General features: G+C 47.9%; 1 protein-coding gene across 3 annotated transcripts in view; it reads left to right on the forward strand.

The window, feature by feature from the left end:
• The first annotated feature begins 5,284 nt into the window (after positions 1-5,284).
• LOC128874536 (mushroom body large-type Kenyon cell-specific protein 1) overlaps positions 5,285-17,626 on the forward strand; it is an 81,408-nt gene continuing 69,066 nt past the window's right edge. For 2 of the 3 annotated variants that reach the window (XM_054119354.1, XM_054119356.1), the window contains exon 1: positions 5,286-6,499. The gene's annotated coding sequence lies outside the window, so the exon portion shown is untranslated. Of the gene's footprint in view, positions 6,500-17,626 lie in introns of all 3 variants that reach the window. The other variant, XM_054119355.1, reaches the window with a different exon arrangement.

Here is a 17,626-nt window from a genome sequence, read left to right on the forward strand (position 1 = left end):
GTCGACGCCCGCCGGTAGGCCGTCCTCGAAACGGCTCGCTTCGCTTCGTTTCGTTTCTTTTCGGCTCCCCGCTCGGCCGAGCATCGAATTCGGCGCGGCCTTCGCCGAAGCGGTCGCACGGCGATTGGTCCGACTGACCCACTGCCACTGACCTTGGGCCCATCCACACACCGACAGGCTGCGCGGCCGAGCTCCACATCCGCCACTCCGTTCGACCGCAGTTTCGGCAATGCCCCACCATGCCCGAAACTTCCTTCGAGGAAACGAGCGAGAGGGAACGAGTCGCCCGACGTTCCCCGTCCGCGCGTCTGCGATAATGCGTTGCGTAATCTCTGGAACCGTTTCTCGGGTCTCGGCCGATTCCACGAATTTTTTAACCGGTCGAGAAAGACTCGCGAACGGCGGAAAAGCCGACATTTAGGTAGGGATTACGCTTTCCTATCTCAGAGAAGCCAAGTCGAATCGCCTGCACGGATAATTGGGCGACGACGCCGAGTCCAACGTAACTCGTAAAAAAGATTTCGAGCGAGGACTCGGTTCGGCTCGATAAAGCGTACAACCGATAAGATCGTCATTGTCCCATGCGTCCGCCTTCCTCTCTTTCATTTTATTCGCGCACGATAAATAATTCATGCCCCTTTTCGAGGGAATAAACGTGTACCTCGCAACCTTGTCGCGCTCCTTGATCCCAGCTCGAGTGAGACAACGCGGCTGCTGTCTCGACGAACGTTCGAGGGCGCGAAATTCGTCGGTTCGGTGAAGGTTTCGCGAGGGTCAACCGAATAATCTGCGAGGGGAGGAGAACGAGTCGACTCGAGGCACGAAAGTTTCTTTTCCGTGGGGTTCCATTCGTATCATCGTTACTCCATTTTGTACGAAGTACCCTCTAAGCGATTACACGTCTTGTAATCGAATCAAATACTTCGTTTTGTCTCTATACATTTTTCGACTCTTATCTCGAGGCCTTCCCCGGTACATGCGATAAAACTTAGAAAACTGATACGATTTTGTAAAAATTCTTCAAGCGGATAATAAAATACGCAAAGTTCGCCTCTATTTTTCTCACACGACACGCTTCTGTTTACAAACTTCTACGTCTATATATTATTATTCGTAAGCGTGGATACTACTTTCTTTTAGTCTTATCGGATATGTACCTAGAACGTGACATTATACTTACGTGCAATTGATACAAATGGAACGAAATGTTTGATTGGACTACGAGACACATAATTTCGACTAATACAGCCACGAACCGCCATCGTCGCGATAGAAGAGTTGGGGTCGAAGATTGGACGAGAGTCTGTGCGTTTCAGCGGCGACGAAAGATTCGGCAGGCCTCGGTCGAGTCGCCTCGTCCGGCTCGTATCTAAACCGTTCACGAAGATTTGGTGTGTGCGTGGCTCCGCCTCCTACTCCTATCCGACCCATTCTAAACAAATGAATCATGCTCCAAAATGGCCGCCTGAATTTAGACGTCACGTGGCATCGACGCGCGTGCACACACATGCACGCGTACGTGTACCCGACCGCCGGAGCAGTCCAGGCTGCGGTTACGAAGAGGGACTCTTGCATAAAATATCGAGCACCATGTAGCCTGCACCCAGAACCACGAATTCTCCTTCCGCTAGTTGTGCGAATCGTAATTCGGTTTCGCGGGCCACCGATTCGAGCAACAAGTATCTCTGGAGGAAGTTTCGTAGCTTTCGAACGGGTCGAAATTAGCAGCGCGGAGGGAAGGAAGGATCTGTTCCGCGCGACGTGGAATGGTGTCGCTCTAAAGTTGCGAAAAATGTGTACGTTTATAAACAGTATCCATGAACATGGAATGTTTACGTACATGTGTCCATTACTAAGCGAAAAGTTCTCCCTCCTAATCCGATACGAGAACAAATAAATTTGGGAAAGATTGGAAGACGAAGGACTTTCGAGGGTTCTGTGTTGTGCGAAGCGGCGTCAGTAGGCGTAGATTTTTCGGTACGTGGCGGCAGGCATTGGCTCGCAAAGAGAAAGGCTGTAGAGCGGGCTGACTACCCACATAACAGCGCGCTGCTTAGAAGGCCGACGGAAAATTTAATGTCAAGTATACATGGAATTGGTTTCGCGGCATTAAACGACAATGTCGGTACGGACAAACGGAGCGTCCCTGCTTCTTGGTTCTCCGCCGATTGCGCGCCTTGGAAAACAACCGCAGCGTGCATCGGCAACGATCAAGCCTGATTAGAAAATACTCGAAGATAAGGAAAATTTTATTCCAATAATAGCTGACGTTTAAAATTTGTTCGGTTAGCTTCTCGTTAAATGTTACGTTATCGAAGTGTCGATGAAATTAATTCGAGTCTACCAACATTTTTATGAAAATTAAGAAAGAACTTTGCCCATCTCCAGAGATACACCAATTTCGCGAGGATTGCATAACGCGCGTCGTCGCTGGGAGAGCCGCTAAGGCGTCGACACCAGCCCTATCTAATCTGCGACTTTCGACTGCCATCTTGAAACACGAAACACGAAGCCGTGCCTCAGGATTATCTAACGAATTTCTAAACCGTCCGTAAGCCCCAAGGTCCGGCGCGATCGTCTCTTTTACAGTGATCCCCTTCTCCGTCGCCTCCTCTCCTCTCCGAAGTTTTGAAACTAGGCGCGAAAAAGATAGCCTCGCCCGATGATAAGATAGACCAATAAAGAGATAGATAGAGAGACGTTTCGATGTTTAGTTATCCTATGGAGGCTCGATAGGCGACGATTTATCGCGTGGAACCGACGAAAATGGAATTTTCGTTCCAACTTAAAATGGCGAAATCTTCGGAGAGAATCATATTTTTTTCGGCGGTGACTCCGCCGGCCAAACTCTAGACCACACCGGTATCGTTCATCGTAAGTTTTTAATTCACGCACTATTTCGCGCGTTCAAGCGTGCAACGAGAGAAGACGTAGGGGAAAAAGATACGTCTGTGTGCGCTTACGAGTTCTGACAATTACTCGAGGTAAGAAAGAAAACGAGGGGATCAAACGCGGCCAGATAAAAGTTATAATCGCGTTTATCGTGTGTACACCCATTAATGAGAACTTCACGGTCAATTTAACAAGATTTTACGATACCCGTGCCGCGGGAAACGGCGCGCGGCGCATTTTCAGGTAATAAATTAATATCCGTTCCCGCGAACGTAAATTTCGAAACGCGCCGCGGAGTCGCACCGATCCCGCGGGTTCGAGGAGAACGCCCCGAAAGACGAGAGTTCTTTTGTTCCCCGCTGACGTCCTCGGCCGTCGAGACGTATTTATTGCCCGTCGATCTCCAGAAAAAGCGAATAGAGCCGGTTAGGCGCTGCGCCATCAGCGATTAACTTTTAAATTTCAAATCGCAGCAGCAACTGCATCAAATTGTCTCCTATTAAAAGTGTCATGGCCACGGTGGCGCGCGGAGGAGCAGGGAGATCAGCCGGGTTACCAAACGTGTGCGCGCGTTAGCGTGTGCGCTCGCCTGTTCTCGTGCAGGGATCGGATACGCTGCGATGGAAATGTACGACGAATGAAAAATCTTGACGTCGATGGAAACATACGACCAATGAAAAATCCTCCTAATTGTTCTCTCGGGTCTTTGGTTACTTCGAACTCCGTGCAAATTTACATACGCGCGTATTCGGGATACGTGTCGTTGCTCTGCTTTTTTGTTTGTTTCTTTTTTACTGTTTTTAATTTTGAAGGAGGAAAAATACAAAGAACAGACGGAACATCATCTCACGGTTAATTGTTTCGCACGAATCGAACACGGTAGCGAATAATCGCCGGTGTTTTCGAGCAGTTCGGGAAACGAAGTTCGATCGCCGCGCGTTTTCCAAGAACCTCGTGACGAAGCATTCTTAAATTGGATTCTAGCCGGTTCGTGTTCCGCGAAGAAAACTCGGAACGGGGCGGGAGAGCAAGGAAATCGATAAAACTCGCATGTAAGAATGCATTAAGGCGATCTATGACCGTAAGACAAAGCAATGCGACTGAAACAGGTTCCGGGGGAACCAGAACGTGTACGCGTCGCTGTATAGTAAATACGTATCGCGGCTTTACGAAATGAGCAACCGTTCTCTCTAAAGATAGAAGTTGATGTCTTCGAGTAACGCAACACGTAGCCTCTAAATCAGACTACGGTGACAAAACAAAGGCGACATCGCAGAAACTTTCGATCGCCTCGGAAGAATATACGAAATCTTGAACGAAGCGACGCCGACATGGGAACAGAGGCTCGTTCGTGAAAAGACGATGTAGCCTCCGAATGAAGTTATACGCGTCGTATATGCACCGGGACGGGTCGATCGTTAATAACCGTGCACAGAGATCGCTGGAAGGAACGGCAATCGATGCTATCTACGAACGAAATTTAAATACGGCGTGTACGGGTACGGATACGTTTGTTTGGTCGCTTGTTCTTTCTATTCTTCTTTGATAATTTTTTTAAGATATGCATTTAAAACGTTATTGGTAAGTTGAAGTAATATGGTCCGTAACGGAGGAAAGGTACTTTCGCCAAGTTCGGAAGAGTATCCCGGCACGCGAGACGGATCGATCTCGTCGTCTCGCTCGGCTCGGAAGTTGTCGAGTGCGAAAAGTCCAAATCTCTCGGCTACATAGCCAGCAGCGTGTGTACCGTCCCGCGTAGCGAACACACAAGCTCGAGTAAAGAGAGTCATCACGGTAGTCGAAACGCGCAATTGGAGCAACGATCGCGAGGCATCGTCGAGGAAGACGACGTGTGCAACGGGTAACGGCAACGGCAACGGCAACAAGAACAACGATAGAGACTCGGCCGGCGGTGCAATGGTGCGGAGTTTCGCGATTCTCGCGACGACTGCTCGTAGGACAGAGCAGCAGTTGGTTCGTGTGCTCGCAAGTGCTCGTAACTCGCTGTTCCTAGAGGAGACGACGCCGACGGTGGCACACCGGAGTGACCCGTGCGTGTGGCGGTTCATCGTCGGGAAACGGTGGCAGTGACGGAGGTAATGGCGATAGCAGTGGTAGTGGTCGTGGTCGAAACAGCGTCAACTGGACGACGACGGCTACGACGACGATGAGAACGACGAAATCGTAGCTGCGGCGGGCAAGTAGAGGAAGATCGCGCGTGTTGGGTAGCACGGACACGCCGGGGCGACGTAGCGGTGACGGGTGGCAGTAGTAGTAGTCGTAGTGGTAGTAGTAGTGGCGCGGAGTCGGTGGCGAGGAGGATGGTGGTGGTGGTGTTGTCGGTGGTGGTGGTGGGACGAAGATGGTGGGGTGGTTGGATGGCGGCGTTCCTAGCGCGCAAGCCGCACCGTCCGACGCGGATGCAGTTACGGGAGCGCAGCGCGACCCAATGCAACTCGACGAACGTCGCATATCCGGAGCCGGATCAAACGTCGAGGCCTGGGCAAGTGGTGCGTGTGCGTGTGTCGCCTCATCTCCCTCTCGCCTGTGCGCCCGTGGAACGCGCGAGAGAACAACGGGGGAGTGACGGGAAAACACGGGAAGCAAGAAGAAACCCCGTTAAAACAAATAAACAAACAAACAAACAAACAAACACGAAAGCAAGAAACGTTCGGTGTTTTTTCGTCGGGCCGTGTTTATACGTCGCGAAGTAAATAACAGGGAACGCCGTCGCGTCGGGGAGGGATCGAGACGAAGAGTGCGAAAGCGACGTCGCGGGGAAGAAGCTTGGAAGATAAAGGAATTGGAAGGAAAAGTATTGTCGCGAGGATCGAGACGAGTCGTTGTCGTCGTCGTCGCTGCTGCTGTTGTTGCTGATGTTGTGTTGTGCACGCGGTTCGCGATTGATACGCCGCGTAAACTCGTCGTTTTCCCGATCCCGTGTTTTACGTGCCACCAACAATCCCCGAGAAATTGGTCGGGAAGAAAGAAACGAGCCGAATCGAGCAACCGTGGTGTCCGGCCGATCGACGTTGACCTCGTGGCTGTCGCGATCCTAGGTCGATAACGATCGCACCGAAACGCGGATCCGTCGGTGGAATCGCGCTCGTACCAATTTCCCGTCGCTCGTCGAATCGAATTGCCCGAGGAAACGGAAAACGGGAAACGAACGAGAGACGGAGCAGAGCGAAGAGTAGCGGCGCCCCCGAGGATCGGAAGGATCGAACGGAGGAGAGCAACAGGCTCCTTGCGTGGAAGGAAGACGGTGGAGGGGGGTACAACCGAAGAGTTCGGTGCAACCGTCGATTCCGTTTCGTTTAGTTCGCTCGATCTCCTTTTTCGTACGCGTCGGTCGACGAGACCTCGTCGGTTCGGGCTCGCCTGTGTTTCGTTTGCGTTCTTTGTCCCCTGTTCTGTACACCGGTGCGTGAAAACAAAAGCAGGAGATTCGAGGAAGAAAATGTCGAGGAAGATGCTCGCGGAGCGCGGCTACCGGCTCGGCGCGAGAGTGGCGAGCCGCCTCGAACGTCTCTGAGAAGAAGGGAAGAAGAAGAAGAAGAACGGTGAAGAAGGAAGTGCCAGCCCCCGTACGCGATTCTTCGCGACAGTGAGTACCGGCGTTGTTTCTATCGTTGTTTCGAGGGAAAGGTCGGGAATCGACGATAGATCCTGCACGACGAGCCAACAGTTCGGTTAGAGCGCGTGTACGAGTACACGGAGTACATACGCGCGTCATGTACGAACGGATAGTAGTGTGCGTGCTCGCGTGTACGTGTGAGCGCACTCGCGCTCGCGCTCGCGCGCACGCGACACACCGAGAGGGAAGAAAGGAAGGGGCCTCGGAGGGGCGAGAGGAGACCAAGAGAGCGAGGGAGTGTGAGAAAGAGAGACGAACCGAGCAGTGTCGAGGGCGCGGGGAGGAGGGATCGTAGGGAGGGAGAGATCGACAGGCCACAAGACGGACTAGAGTGCTTCTTAGACACCAAAATGGCCGAAAAGACTGCACGCTCTTGAGCCTGACACGCTGCGTTTTCGTCTTTCCCTCGAGCTTTCCTCTTCGCGCTCGTTCGCCGTCGCTCCTCCGATCGTCCTTGCCACCGATCGATGCTAATTCTGCTCGAATCGATTAAAAATCTTTGCTCGACAATTCTTCTATTCCAAACTCAAGCGTGGTTTAAACATTTTTCTTTTTTTTTTTATTATTCATCGATAGCAGAAGCGCACGTTTTCGACCCGCAACGATACGCCTTTAGAGTGGTGCGACGATAGATTTGAACATCGAATATGAAAATATGAAAATGAAAATGTCAAAGTATGCGGTGGTAGTTTTCATCCCAGAAAGATCGGCGTAGGTCGAGAAAACGTTTGTGCATTTTCTGAAACGTTAGTTTGTTTGGATTATATATAAGATTTTAATAACAATATTAGTAAAAAAAGAGGAGGTCGGTCTTGCATACAAATATCTGATACTCGTTGACATCGTAGACAGGTTGGAATTATCCCGTTCGGTACTATGTTTCGAGTCTTAACGTGTTCTCGCAAGGAACAAGTTGATATTGTGTTCTACCATCACGAGCTCGTCTCGTAGATAGGACAATTTACACCTACGACATCAATCTCGGTCTATACCTATAATGTAAAGCTTACGCAACGATGATTGGCCAGATAAAAGTACCAAGACTTTTTTTTCTTTCTCCTGAAAATCTTTCGCACCTATATTTTCTACATCAATCGACGAACATTAAATACTCGAGATCGATACCTTGAACGATTTCATTTATTCGGCGGGGTGTGTCTTTCGATATCGAATGCAAGAGTATAAATACAACAAGATAAAGGAAAACAAAAAAGCATACAAGAGGAAAGTTACGAATCATATTTTGCAGAGAATTCAAATCGATAGAAAAAGAATAGCAAAAGAAGCCGGGAACTCGTAGCTCGACGAAGGCTTGCGAAAAGAGTGTGCTTCTTTAGATTTCGAGCTAGAATACGCAGTTTACGCATTTAGGATATCAGAGCAGCTAATCGTTCGGAGTGCTCTCGTAAAAAAGTCTGAGACGTGTTTTTCGCGCTGTCGCTTCGTTTCGGAGGTATCGAGTCGCCCACGGCCGGTATTTTGTTATCGGTGTTTCGTCTACGATCGTTTACCTTTCGTCGTCGAGTCGTTTTCCCTCTTCGACGTAACGAGTGACCTCGTTAGGTTAGCTCGAGCCCGTCTTACGTCGCATCCGTTACGTTCGCTCCCTGCGGGGTTCTTTGGTTTCGATGTCTGACCGACGTTGGTCGCCAGACGTCCCCCAGGACCTCCGAAATATCGTGCCGCGTCTCGCGAAAACGAGAAACGTCTCGTTCCAGCGAAACGACCACCGGCGATGGCACTTTGCGCGGCGAGAGATACTCGGTAAAAGCGGAATGCAACTCTCGTAGACTCGACGGCCAGTTTCACGCGACGAAAAAGTTTTTGGTCGACGAAACGGTCGCTCCAATCGCAAAGGAAGAACGAGCTATCGAATGACGTGCAACGCACGGGGTCAAAAGCTCGTAATCTTCGAAAGAACATTTTGTTAAGACTAGAACGGCACGAACTTGCCCATCGATCCAACAAATACCGACGATAAACACGATAGAGGGACGGTTGAACGAGCGATTGCGAAAGTGTACGCAACGCGTCACGTGTTCTCACAGTTGAACCTGACCGGTACGCGTGCATTTTCAACATCCAAGGGCAACCGAAACGCGAAAGTAGCGGGTGTGCTGGCGCACGAAACAAGAACGGATACGCGAAACTTGAACCTCCGGCGATGGATAGAGCTACAACGACCACGGAACGGGAACGATCGATTTATCTTTCTGCGAATCCATCGTCCTTTGTCAACGGAACGAATGTTGCCAAAATGTTGTCGACAAAATTACTGCTCGATTAATAGACGCGAGGCGATCATGTCTCAATTTTAATGCGTTACAGACGTTCATTCTTTCTTGGTATTGCGAAATGTGTATCTCGATATTTCGACCATCTCTTGCTAAAAGACTCGACGGTGCAGCGTCACTCGCGGAGATTCAGGAAACGGCGTGGTCGGAATGAAATTTTCTCGGTAAACAGATGGCTCGGCTGTTTACATGCACCGTTCATGTTACACGTACACCCGATCGAGCGACGCATGGCCTACAACATGGTCTACAAAATTAATCAACGAAAAAGAAACGAAAACATAAGAAGAAATTATTTACGTCTACTTATTCTCTTGTAAACCCATGTGATATTTCGTCCGACAATGTTCCGACATGGAATAGAACGTGAGGTCGACACGCTCAATAACGATAATCAAACGCATGGCCGTATCGGACTACGCCACTGTTTCAAATTGGATCTGCATCCTACGAGCAATCGTCCTCGAATAATTTTAAGTTGAACCAACGATCGTGACTATTCAAGAATGGGAAAAGTCACGCGCGGAATAGACTGGTATACTCGTCATTCACGTGATTCATTTCGAGCGACGATTCATTCTTAACCTCGAATTCGCGACGATAAAGCTCGCACGCTCGCTTCCCGATAAATCGACGAGCGTCCCTGCGGAAACGCGGACGTCTGCATTCATATGTCGGTCGAACGTTCCGCGAGGCGTTTCAGACATTTATTGACGCGATAACTTAGTAAAATTAACACCTGTCGATGGGAAGCTCGTACTCGTGCATGGATAAAGAGTAAACAGAAGGTTCAAGTTCAGGCGACTCGTCGCGGCGATGTCGAAAGCGAGAAATCGTCGTCTAGTAGTCGTGAGAATAGAAAAATCCGTTTTCCGGTTGGCCGATCGACCAAGACGATCTTGAATTCGCGCTGGCACCGTTGGTAGCGATTCGAAACTTTTACGCGGTACCCGAATTCCTGTTTCGAATCTGTCGATGATCGCAATCGCGCAAAACGTTGTCGATCAAACGTAGTTCGATAACCGATAACGACATTTTCCATCGTTGCTCGGGATTGAAAGCGGTATTACGGTCTCGTCAAATACGGCGGAGAAAACTGTCGCGATAACCTTCACGTTTCCAAACTGCGTTGCTCCAATTTCGTTCTCGCTCCGAATACTCTTCTGGCGAAAATATTACTTCCAATTAAAACCCCGCGAATATTACGATTATATAATATGATAGTTTATAAAATGATCCGCGTAACTTTCATCGACGCTTAATCAAAAAATGACGCGCGAAGCGCGGCGATTATTTCGGCGAAATTCGTGGAAGTTGCGTTCCCAGAAAATCCACGATAATTTCGAGCGTATGTCACGAAACGTCCGATCGTGACGTGAAAACATTTACGAAGCAAAATCTCGCAACCAAAAACTAAAAAAAGCTACCTACGTGTATCCGAAGCCACGCGTGTCGCGATGTTCGGAGTTATCGAATGTTATTCCTCGTTCGGTTCCTCTGCAGCAGGTACCTTTATCCGAATACGTTTTGGATCGGTGTACGCGACGATCGAGAAACTTCGGCGCGCTTCATCGACAACCCTACCGTTTTCAATCACGTTCCGGTTCAAATGCAAAACTGCTACCCAATCGCCGAAATTTCGCGCCGCGAACGGAATTCCGCGCGAAGAAAACCGGGACGCGACCGTTTTCGTAGAAAATTTGACCGATTCTCCTCGGTGACTGTCGCAATCTGAATTCATCGCGCGCGAATGGTTGCGCAGTGTTTCTCAAGCCTTCCCTCGATACAAAGAAAACGTTTCTATACTATCGAGACTACAATTAAACGCTTGTTTACTCGATAGAATTTCAAACTATCTTTCACTAATCGAATTTTAGGTAAAAGGAATTTCAGGAGAAATTCAATACGATTTGGTATCTCTTCTTTTTTTCTCAGAGCTCGCGAAGCCTAGTTTGAGAAACGCTGCGGTAACTACACCTTTCGAACTAGAATTCGATGCTTGTTTACCCGATGGAATTTCCAACCATCTTTTGCTCAACGAATTTTAGATAAACAAAAATTTTAGGCAGAATCCAACACAATTTGATTTTCATATTTTCTGAGAGCTCGCGAAGCCTAGTTTGAGAAACGCTGCGGTAACGAATACCATCGATTTCGCGAACTCGACGTTTCGCAAGTAAATACATTGGAACACCGGTACGAAAGAAGCGACCGATCGATTTTAATTGTAGAGCCGGTGGCCAGCCCGCTATGTCAAAAGTGTACAAAGGATCGAGAGAGCCACATCGGATTGTGCAAACGATTGTCGCAACTGTATCAAATAATAGCGGATTTACATATCGCGCTCGCTATGCACGTGACAATTATTCATGTAATCCGTTGTCATCCTAGGCCTGCTATATTCGTATGATAATAACCAATATGAAATTCTCTTCGCGTATTGACACTGGACGACATGGAACGTTACGGATCGTGTGGAGCATCTTTAAATTTCGAAATGAACGTATTTACATCGAAATGTATCTTCGCCACACTTCTACTCCGTAAATTGCATTAGGGTAAGTGCACCCCTATTTTTCATCGATATGACTTCGAAGCTCGTTTCTGGGAGTGCGACGATAGCGACGAGGGAATTCTTTATCGATTCGAAATAATGGCCGTTAGCTCTGTAAAACTGTTTACTAGAAAACACAACGGCGCGCACTTACCGCTAATGTTGGGAACGAGTTCGGGTTTTTGACTCGAATTTCATTGTTTCGCGCGTTACGGTGCCGTTGCAAAGCGACGTTACAAGTAGGTACAGTATTCGATAGTCGAATCTGCGACGATAGGTTCGCGTATGGCGAACCGATATTCCTATCTTCGATTTGATAATTGAATGCGAACCCATCGACGATTGAATCGTTTCCGAAAACACGAGCGAGAACGCACTTGCTCGTTTGCGCAGTTAGCCTGACACGCCTTTTCCAGTGGTCGAAAAATCGAACATTTTTCCAAACGCGCGCGTTCTCGATGGAAAAGTGATTACTCGTATTTCGGGACAGGGGAAATGCGAGTCGGACTTGGCCAAAAATCAATATCGAGCATATTGTAGCGCAAATAGATGGGAGGTTTACGGTTTGCACGTACAGTGGGGGTTACCCTTGCGCCGAGGTCGTTTGGAAATCCCTTGAGTCACCCGGGCACTAATTTCGAGTCTCTCGTAGTTCACGGCAAAGTTACGATCGCCCCGACGTAGCATCTTGTTTTAGAAAGCAGAAATTTGCCTTATTTAGTAGGTTAAACTAGAAAATTCGGTTTGACCTCGATTTAGAACGACAGGCATACCGTGTCAAAGTCCTTAAGTAACGGCGAGAGGTTTCCATCGAGCCTTCCTTCGGTCCGAGTGCTCCCAGAAAATCTGTTTCCGTTGCTCGATACGATCCATCGCCGCGGCGAGATTACTTTTTAATAACGCGCAAGGTACCGAAATCTGACGAACAACGTTCCGGACCGAAGATCTACCATATTAAAAGCTAAACGCGCGATAATAGCGCCCGATTCGTTCGTACGGAGGAAATTAGTTTCATCGGAACGTTATTCAATTAGAGAAGTAAACAGCGATAAACTGCCGTGAAAATAATTATCACAAACCGATGATTCAATCCGCGGTCGATCGATAACGACGAGCGTATGTTTCAACGAAAATAGTAGGAAAACGATACAACGCGTTGGGCTATCGGCGCGTTGTTTCGAGCTATCCGCCGCACGAAATGCAGATATTAAATGTGGCAGAATGTTACAGGTCGCGTAAAATCCCGAAGTCAACGTTTTTATGTAAAATAAATACCGGTGCGGCCCGTTTGAAATAACGATAATTAAATTCGAACGAATCGTAATGGACCTTTTTCATTTTAATGTTTCGTGAAAACGAAATGTACGCCTGAAGAGCCCTTTCGAATATTTGCATCCCGCGAAATTCCATGGAACAATACGCGGTCGTGAAAATGCACGTGAAAAATTAACACAACCAATTTGCCGCGCGCCACAGTTAATTCTGTTACGCTTCGTCACATAAATTCGCCGGAAAACCACGATACTACCGGGGCGTTTAATTCCAACAATGGAATCGCGATATCCTGTAAAACGTGCAAGTATTACCCGATACCATCGTAATTTCGAGCAATCGTTTATAATTTTTCGTTCGCGGTGAAACGAAACGAAAAAAAAAAAATTACAAAAAATAAAAAAAAAGCGATGGTGCACATTGTTGGTCGCACGAGCATTTATTCCGCATAAAAAATACTCTTTTCTACGTGCGCGCGAGCTCTTTTCGGATTAGCGAGTACTCCAATTAAAGAAATACGGCAAGCTATCATTTTCTTTTTTTTGACATCAATGTTCCAAAAAGCAATTCACGGAACGGTAGGAACCGATCGATTGGTTCGCGCGACGACTTAACCAAACGCGTTGTCGTTACCAGCAACCGATCTCGGAACCGAGTCTAAGGAGCCTTTTAAATTCAAGAAAACATTTTTATTCCAGCTGAAAATATAATACAAAAATGAGTGAAGAATGAAACTGGCCGACAAGAGTGAATTCGCGCACAGGCGAAAGAGGAACAATTCGTCTAGCACGTCGGTTAACGACTATTAGAAAAGTGGTATTTTTTTTATTCCGAAAAACGTTGTAGAGGTAAAGAGGCACGCGCGTGGCCGCGCGGATCGTTTGCACCTTTGCAAAAACTGCCGGTTGGATGCGGTGTAAAAAAAGGGGCAAACGAAGTATGTCCGTTACGTTTAAGCGCAAACCTTTAGTTTCTAAGCCCGGCGAGCAACAGGTTGCGCCATTGTGACAACTTGGAAAACTCCGCTTCCGTGAATATTTTCAAAATTCTTTTTTCCCCTCTCCGGTCAGCCTTCGACGCGGCTCCGCGCGCAATTATTCTTCATTGTTCTATCGAGTCGCGAATTCTTGCACTTCCACCGCCTGTACTTGAGACGCTGACGAAAGAATTCCAATTGCGCAAAAGCTTTTCAATTGGAAAGAACGGTCGGAACGGCTCGCGCACGCGCACCTTTCCCTGTCCGTACACGCTACTCAAGGACTTTAATGATTATTACTTACGCCTGGCTTGACGACTACAGCCAGAAACCGAATCCCTTTGTTGCTAGCGGGAAACCCTGTGTTTTCCGACCCGATACCCACCGCGTAGACTGCGCCGGGCAAGCGTTTCGACCCAGACGATCGACCAAACCCACGGGAGCAAAAAAGGAAACGTACTTGCGCGTTCGCCGCGGAATGGGTCGAGAACGACCCGCTCGGCAACCCCGACCTATCGCACGCTCCGAATACGATTAAAAAATTCGTCGGCTGCGAGGCTCGAAACCATCGACACTCGAAGAGGAAAGCGAACTTATTAAGCAAAACTAAACGAATGAAGAAAAATAGAGGAGTATAACGCTCGAAAAAATGAGGCAACAAGCGGTCCCAACCCTACTTCGAATTCCACGGTGCTCCATGTCTCGTAGAGGCGATAGCCACGCGACCGGCGCTAAGCGAGCGCGATGCAAATTCGCTCGCGTTAAATAAACCAGTCCGCGTAATCACGAATCGTTAAACATGGTCGAAAGTCGCAAATAGCTTGGCAAAAAACGGACTCGACGAAACAGAGCGAGCGAGGAAATAACGAGCGACGAGTCGTTGTGTAAAATGGGCCCGTGAGCGTCTCGATAGAAGAGAGAAAGGCAGGAGGGCGCGTGCGCAGAGGGTACGAGCGGCGTCGCGGCGCTGAATCGCGGCTACCGGCCCGGCTAACGCACACGTTCACGCGCGTGCACGTGGATTCGCGGTCGTGGATGCAAACGACGGAGCGCTTAACTGCGGTGACATTCAAAATACTTGGCCTGGAGGCAGAACTGGCGAGCGTAGGGTACGCGGAGCAAGAGAAAAAGGGTGCCCCCGACACCCACGGGCGTTTCTGCGATATTCGCCACCCGGGTGCCATTTCAAATTTCTCGTCTCCTACGAATCATTCGTTACACAGCTCGCGTTTCATTCTTGCTTCGTTCTCTTACTCGCAAATAATTATCAAAATGAGAACAACTGACTTTGGGACTTTGAACGAGTCGACTTTTGGATAATGAAGTGTTATTACTATGAAACTGAAACTTTTAAGTATCTATAATTTTTCTAACCATACTCGATAAAGAAACCATAGCGACAGTTTGCGACGAAAAAAGTCGAATGTTCTTCCACCTGGAAATAAGTTATAATCTCGAAGCGATGATAATAATTCGATCGGTCTCTGTATCAGACGCGGAGGGGTCTCGGTAACGCGTATCGTATACGCGCTTCTACGTACTGTGCGCGTGTACGTGAACCCGAGCTAACAAAATGGCCGGCAGATTTAGACTTACGTAACGAATCCATGTGCCGAACGACGGCGGCCCGACAACTGGGTCCCAGCTATTTTTCTTCCGCGATGCCAGCCCACGTGGAGGGGGATCCGGTCGAAATCGACGTCGATCGCGACGTCGCTCCTTATATCACACATGCACGGTGCTCCGAGCGGGAACTCCGTTTCGCCCGCAGCCGAGTTTTACGATCGAGAAACGAAAAATTGCAACGCCTGCGCGATGCATTTGGATCAACGAGCCGACTCCGAGGGTCAGCATATTACGGCTTACGTAATGACTTCACGTGTCGAAGACGATACGAGGCATCTTTCTTATCGAACCGTAAATGCGAGAAAGCCTCTGCGTCCTTTGTTCTTTCGCAGCCTCCTCTTCGCGGAAGATCGATCGCGATTTTACGAGCGACGATATCGACGCTTTTACCTTCTTCGGTTGTTTCGTTTAAGTCGATAAATACGTGGTTCTTTGGGGAAATCTACTTTTAATTTATTTCGATTTAAACGGCTAGATTGCGTGCATGTTTTATTTATATGCAATTTCCGGATGAGTGACCCCAAGAGCCGAAACGTTAATTATTAATTCGCATTGACGTAAAATAAACAAAAATGTAGATGGCCAGTAGAAGCAACTTTGACGTAAAATGGGCCGACAGAGGCGTAGCGATGGGGGGGGGGCCGGGGGGGGCACGTGCTTTCGGGTGAGGAGGCGTCAAATGGCGCACGGTGGTTTCGTAATCCCAACAAAGTCAAATTGTATAAGAATAGTGCTATATTTCTGAATTAAAAACTATTAAAAAAATCAAATTATACTTCCCACAAACGACTTAATACTTTAGGGTAGTTTTGAGCATATTCTAATTAGCACATATCGGAAACTTTAAGTTACGGAGTGATCTGAGATTATCTGTATTATAGCCCCCCCCCCCCCCCCTCTCTCAATATGATAGGGGGCTCGAATTCATTGAAATGCTCCCGGGCGCCAAATTTTTTAGCTACTCCTCTGTGGACCGATAATTTCAAGTATATCGGAAAATAGCACGTGCAACGGTGACTAAACTCGAAACGCTTAAAAGACCCTGCTTCTGTCGCGTAAAATTTGCCAAGGGAGGTCGAAGCTAAGGCGGTTACTTAAAGGATTCATACGAAACTGGCAGCAACCGACCAACTTGCAAACTTTGTTTGCGTCGAGTGATTTAAAGAATCGTGGTTACAGGTTTCGCAAACGAAATTCGTTTTATTTGCTCCAGTCTTTGGAGACTCTTCTCGCATTTCTAGCGGATGGCCAGTGTTTCTCAAACTGGGTGCTGAATCTCGAAATCAAAACGAAATGGATGCATATTTTAACCCTTTGCACTCGGATGTCCTCTATGAGGGGACATCGTAAAGACTAACACATTTTGGATTTCAATAGAAATAAAGGATTATATATGATTGATTCAAATGATTGTATGTGAAAAGAAAAAGAATTATAAATGTCAAAAAAGCGATAAGAATTTATAATCAATAAAAAAAGACACTTTTCCAAAATGAGACTGTTTAATGTAATGCGATTCCTGTTCGAACATTTTGCAACGAGACGGCGCAGAGTGCAAAGGTTGCTACATATTTTTCAAATTAATTATGAAAATATTGTAGTTGTGAAAATGAATTTACGAGAACTGTGTAGCATCTAAAGTACTTTTTTTCCTTTCCATCCGGCTCTAGCCGCGCGCTGGTCGAAAAGTATTCGAGCCGATGTGGAATTGGAAAAGTGGTCAGGCAGATTTAAGCTTGCGTAATCTCTTCACATGTCTGGCCTAGACACGTTGTCCTCGACTGAAAGTCTTCTTCGAGTTATTTTTACCCACGGTACGCGCGTACTCGCAGGTCAAATCGGGTATACGAAATGCTAATTAGTCGCGGAAAGGTATTGATCGGTTGCACGCGAAATGCAAAGCAGCTCATCCGGCTCATCGCGTACGATCGGGTAAAGACTCTCCGCGTTCCGCGCGTTCCTTTGAATCAGCTGGTCCGGCTGGCTCGGCAAAATCTTGATCGAAATCAAAATTTCAGGTAACGAATAAACGAGAAAATTTTATGCACTCTTCGTCGAGCGAAAACAACTCGAGTTACCTTTATTCGACGACAGCGAAAGACAGAGTATCTTTATTCGACTTTTTATTCGTATATCGTCTGCCCCGAAATGATATTCATCTGGGATGTCTGGCCGCGGCTCGCCTCGGTTGTCGTGTCTTTCATCGCGTCTCCTTGACGCCTAAAATCTTGTAAGAAAAGAAGAAAGTACGACGGAGTCGATGGGAGGCAACACCGTACCATTAGATACGGCAGGATGCGCATCTAGATGGGAATACAGATCGCGCCGCTTTAGTCCACGGTGCGATTCTACATTTATTCATGGACTTTGTCCAG

This window comes from Hylaeus volcanicus, chromosome 4 (genome assembly GCF_026283585.1).
Source record: "Hylaeus volcanicus isolate JK05 chromosome 4, UHH_iyHylVolc1.0_haploid, whole genome shotgun sequence".
NCBI classification, from domain to species: Eukaryota; Metazoa; Arthropoda; class Insecta; order Hymenoptera; family Colletidae; genus Hylaeus; species Hylaeus volcanicus.